This window comes from Camelus ferus, chromosome 12 (assembly GCF_009834535.1).
Source record: "Camelus ferus isolate YT-003-E chromosome 12, BCGSAC_Cfer_1.0, whole genome shotgun sequence".
NCBI classification, from domain to species: Eukaryota; Metazoa; Chordata; class Mammalia; order Artiodactyla; family Camelidae; genus Camelus; species Camelus ferus.
In genome coordinates this window covers 6,569,835-6,575,534 of record NC_045707.1, presented here as the reverse complement: position 1 = coordinate 6,575,534, position 5,700 = coordinate 6,569,835, and the positions used below count along the sequence as shown (strand labels likewise).

At 54.6% G+C, this 5,700-nt stretch overlaps 1 long non-coding RNA gene across 1 annotated transcript; it reads right to left on the bottom strand.

Moving 5' to 3' along the window:
- Positions 1-211: 211 nt before the first annotated feature.
- LOC116667799 lies at positions 212-4,218 on the bottom strand. Its single transcript, XR_004324879.1, has 2 exons — positions 3,935-4,218; positions 212-1,465 (listed from the first exon to the last, which is right to left on the bottom strand). It is a non-coding gene; the product is annotated as an uncharacterized LOC116667799 (long non-coding RNA).
- Positions 4,219-5,700: the final 1,482 nt, after the last annotated feature.

Sequence of the window (5,700 nt, the reverse complement as noted above, 5' to 3'; positions counted from 1 at the left end):
AGAGCCCAGAGATGCTCAGCATTCAGCAATGCAAAAGACAGCCTCCCACAGTGAAGGATGAGCAACAGTGCCACTGCTGAGGATCCACTCTACCCACCTGGAGATTCTGTGTTCCCATCCCTAAAATGAGGGAATATTGAGCTATCACGTTTTTTATGAGGACCCAGTGAGGTGACAGACACAATCTTAATTTTAGGAAAGGAGGTAGTCCTGCAAAGGTACTCATGAAGTCTTTATTACTGCAGTAAATTAAGATGGAAGCCCCAGAGGAGAGTGAGGCAGGTTGCCAAGCTATGCCCAAAAGGAGGTGGTGGTGCTCGACTGAGGAGGAGGGCTCCAGGGTGGGGTTGGGGGCCCAGGGGGCCTGGCTCGGTGGGAAACTGAGATTGTCCCTGGAGGTGCAGTAGGGACCAGGAGGGGAGGGCAGGGGCTCCTGCCAACTGCAACAGCCTTGGGAAAGGGGAGGGATAGGGAAGTCCAGCAGAGGAAGGGGGGGTGGGAATTGCTGCTGGTGGCCCCCACACAGCCCAGAACACGCACCCCGTCTCCACCACCTCCCATCCTGACCCGGAGCCCCCACTCTTCCTCTCAGACATATATGCATCTCCTCCCCTCTCCCTGTCTGCCAATGTCCCCAAAGTCTATCACACACACACTTCCTTCCTCTATTGCCTTGCCCCTTGCAAACTCCTCGCACACACTCACCAATGCCACACCTGGGTCCAGAGTGGTAGGGCTGGGCTGGACTAAGCTGACATTCCTCCAAAGAGGGCCCTTTCCTTGGGTCAGCGTTGAAGCCCACCACATGAAGCTGCAGGGTCGGTGTCATTGGCTGGAGTGGGGAGCCGAGTGTAACTGAGGATCCGACAGGGAAGTGGGAGATCTGGAGACTCAGGACAGGCCGGGGCAGCTGCCCGTGACTCCAGGGGGAGAGGCAGGTGTGCTAGGAGGACAAAGGCACTGGGGCCATTGGGGGTGTCTCCAGAGCTGGGGAGGACAGGTGTGGGGTGAACTGGCTTGACAGGGATAGCAAGCCCTGGGCCATCAGCAGCCACACCTCAAGGCACCCGGGTGCCCCATCTCTCCGCAGCCAGGGTCCTCCCGGATCACCTCTTCCTGGGAGGACTCAGGCTGCAGACGGATGGAGTGGAGGACGAGGGGTCGTCCTCCCTCTGCCCCTGGACCTCCTGGCTGGGCGGGGATGGAGAGGGAGCCCGGTGCCTGCCCCCTCAACCACTGTCAATTCAGACCTCGGGGCTCCCAAAGGCCAGGTTGTCGCGGACCATCAGCGTCTTGCGGAGGTCACGGTCCACCAGGGGGCGCTGCATGCGCCACTTGTGTGCCTCCTGCAAGCCGGGCTCGAAGTAGTAGATGCAGGCACCGAAGCCCACCAGGATGAGGACAGAGATGACCAGGTAAACAGGCACGAACCAGTCCAGGAAGTGTGGCATCGCGGTGGCCTTGGCTGCTGAGACACGGTTGATGAGAGCCAGCAGAGGTGCCACTTGTCCCACCCACCCTCCCAGAAGCCTGCATGCTGGCTTCACAGAGGCAGAGGGTCAGAGCATCACTTTACAGATGGGAGAACTGAGACCCAGGAGAGTGGAGAGCTGTGACTCAGCAGCTTGGGCCCCCTGACCAAGCACAGAGCTGCCCCGACCACAGGGGCCCACCTAGCTCCTACTCACCCTTCTGGAAGGAAGCTAGGGCAGCCCTGGCTCAATCCCTTTCTAGTACGTGAGCCCTCAGGCAAGGTGCCTAACCCCTCTGGGCCTCAGCATTGCCCCTGCAGAAGGGGAAACAAACAGAGCCTTGGGGGATTCAGTGAGGTGACTGATCCCTCAGTAAAGGACAGCTTGGGCTGCACCTCGTGCCACTTGCCAGGTGCCTCACAGATGAGTGGCTCTCGGCTACCCACACATCCTGGCCAGGTGTGGCTTGGTGAAAGCCTGGTGAACAAACATCTATCCCCAGGGGACCTGATTGAAATCAGTAGTGTCTGCACCAGCTCCCAAATTCAGGCTCATGCCCAATTTGTAACCATAAGAGTATGGACACAGGTTCCAGCCCAGAAAGACCTGGATCTTGATTTCCACATCTGTAGAATGGGAGTGAAAGTCGTACCTAGGTCAGAGGGCTATTGTGACCATCAAAAGAGTTAATTTACACAAAATGCTTAGAACCCGTGCCTTGTGCTTATTAAGTGCTACATAGTAGTTTGTTCTTATTCTCTGAGCTTCAGTTTCCTTATCTGTGAAATAGGCATAGAAGCAGGACCCACTTCTTAAGGTCTCTGTGGATGTTTAACAAGACAATGCTCAAACAGCATTTAGCATCATGCTGCCTGCTGCAGAATCAGCACTCAGTGAATAGTATCAGCTATTGCTATTCCCAGTGAACCAGGAATGGGGAAAAACGGGAAGGTGGAAGCTAGCAGGATGAAGGTGCTTCACAAACAGCCAGACTCCCTAGAATGGCCCAAAGATGCCCACATCTGATCTCTGCCAACCTTCCCAGCCTCCTCTCCCACACTACGTGCCATCGTATGGAATTGCTTGTCAGTCACTTAGGTGCACCTGCATGTTACACAGACTCCATCTTTGAAAATGCTTTTATTTTCCTTGGAATGTCCTTTGCATTTGTGTTCATGTGGCAAACTCCTAATCATACTTCAAAAGCCACATCACAGATTATCTCCTCCAGAAATGGGAGGAAGCAGGACCCATTTAACCCACCCTCAAACCCTTCCTGTGGGTGAGGAGCCCCACCTCTGCTTGCCAGGCAGCGAGAGCACTGTCAGAATGCAGTCACTAACCTTACAACAGGCCTATGGCATAGGTGTTACTGTCCACATTTTACAGATAAAGAAACTGAGGCCCAGATAGGTTCACTAATTTGCCCTGAGTTACCAACTGGGAAGTGACAAAGCTGGACCCCAACCCCTGAGTGATGTCCTGAGATTTAATGGGGAAAGATTCCTGAACAGAATGAAAAAAGCAGAGGTTCACTATGGCTTCCAGGGAGGGAAGAAAGGGGATGAATGAAATGACCTCTGGCGTAGACTGAAGAGAGACCCCAGCTTCTTAGACCTCTGTCTCCAAACTCCAACCCTCTCTACTTCCAGGTGGTCTGCGAGGTTGGCTATGACCCCAGGGGAGGGAGAGATGCTGCTCTCCCGTCCTGCATCCACCGGGAGCTCCTCCCCCACTCGCCACTTCTGAAGCACAGACAATGTCTCAAGGTGCCCTATTCTATTCATGGAAGAAAAAATTTAAGAGTGTGTCAATGGCCCAAAGTTAGGGTTAGAGTGGTGCCCTCTTAACCATCTGCCTTTCTGGAGAGCCAAAGAGAGGATTCAGAATGGCTTGGTGCTGCCTGGTTTAGAGGAAGGTGGGGAAGGGGGCCTACAAGCAGAAGGCTGCTCCAAACTAGCCTGAGTGAGGCCATGTGATTCATACCCTCTCCTCTGGCCCCACCCAGGACCCCAGCTTCCTTTTAACTTAAACGTGAGAATGGGGGACTTGGGCAGAGCAGAAGCCATTTCAACTGCAATGCTCTGGGTCTGTGGAGCAGAGTTCAGGGTGTCCCAACCCTTCCAGCCGTATGAAAAAAAATCCTAGGCATTCAGTCTGGGCAACTGAGAACCCCAGACCTTCTCCTGGCTTCTCAGAGGACTGGCCTAGCTGAAGCGTAGCACTCACTGGCCTTCTGTGTGACCTTGGACCACTCTCACCCTCTCTGAACTTCAAAGGTTCCTTGCACAGTGATGGGGTGGGAGTGGGGTTACCAGATCATCTATAAGGAATTTGCTAGCCCTCATTCCAGATAATGTCCCATCTAGGGCAGTGTGAAGGTTGCAGAGCCCCTTTCCCTGCCTCCCAAGCCGTTGGCACCACTCGATCCCCCACCCAACCCCATGTGCCAGCAGACCCACCTCAAGCCCTGCAGATGCCTGTTCCGGGAGCTCTGGACTGACCGCACCGCCTCGGCCTAAGCAGCTCAGCGTCAGCCCGTGGACTCAGTCGCAGCTGCTGTCCCCACAGATTCTGCCATCTGCAGCCTCCCTGGGTGCTGGAAGCCAAGAAAGAGTGAGGCCAATGCCCCTCCACGAAAGACAGTGTTTCTCAAGCCCAAGGGCTCTGACTGGGCCAGGAAGGGGCAGCCCTGGGTTGGCTCCGGCAGCCTGGTTCCTCTCACTGCCCATCAAAGACCCTTCCCTCTGCCCCTCACCCTCAGGATGGCAGGAGGTGGGACCTGCCTCAGCCAATCAGCAGCCTGGCAGAGCCAGGGCTTTATCCTCCGTTGCCCTGGCAACCAGCCTTCTCTTCTGAATCCCTCGCACTGTGCACGTGGTACAGAGATGATGAGATGACGGGCAGGGCAGGGTTGGGGAAATTCAGGGAGGGATGGGAACCTTGCAGCAGGCTGCTGGGCCCCATGGCTAGTGGGCCTAGAGAGGAAGTGGCCTTGACCAAGATAACTGTGAGGGTTTGGAGCTGCATCATTTGAGGGTAGAGAGAGTGGGGTCCCTGTCATGTGGGTAGGGACACAGAAGCAGTGACCAGTAGAGCCAGTGAGGGTCATATGTTATAGAGGGAAGAGCCTAGACTGATACTGAGTCTGGATGCATTGGTCCAATGTGGCATTTGTCACAGGCCAGACACTGCTCTCAGTGCTTTATTTATATTAACCCATTGATTGGTCATCCAAGGTCACACAGCAAGAAAGTGGCAACGCCAGGCTCCATTCAGGGGCTGCCCCTCCTGGTTCTCCCTCACCAGCCCCAGAGTCCCCCTGGCTGGAATATGGACTGAGATAGTCATGGCTTCTAGGCACTGAGCCCCCCATATGCCAGGCATGGCCCCCACATCACTTCATCTGGTCCTCCAGCTGGGTAGGTGCTAAAGCCCATGATGCATTGAGGCAGCTGCAGCTCAGAGAGGTGAAGCTGCTTACCCTCTTCTCCTTCAAGGTCACTCAGCTTCTCAGTGACAAAGCCAGGGGATTGGAGCAGGGGTGAGGGGTTCACCTCCCAAGCCCACATCCTCCCTCCTGTGCTATAGACAGGGCCTGCAAAGTGTCAGGTGCCCAGTGACCATTCCATAAACAGCAAGAGTTATTGTCTCAGGAGGAGAGAGCATCCCTGGAGGCCCATGGGGTGGGGAAAAGACTTCAAGGAACCACCTCTCCAAGGAGTCCATTCCCAGAAACCAAGCATGTGCAGGTGGGAAAGGCAGTGGGCGAAATGGCTTCAGGGCCTGGGTCCCCCCCACCCGACCCCACAGATACCCTGCCAGGTTTAGGACCATCTGGGAGTGCTACAAGAGTGGTGGGGTCCTGTCCAGCATATATGGGGAAAGGAGAGTGAGTTCAAGTTCACAAAGGGGTTTTGTTAAGATATAAGGTACATACAATAAAATACAAATCTTAAGTGATGAGTTTTTACCTGTGCATACACCTGTGCAAACAAAACCCAGATCATGTCTAGAATATTTCCAGCACCCCAGACAATTCCCTCCTGCCTCTTGCCAGTCAATACCCCCTTCCCAAAGGCACCCACTGATCTGATCTGTGTCACCATAGATCAGTCTTGACTGTATTTGTATTTCACATGCATGGAGTCGTAAAGCACGTGCTCTTTTGTGTCTGGCTTCCTTCGCTCAGCACAATGCTTTTGCTCTCCATTGATGATGCTGCTCG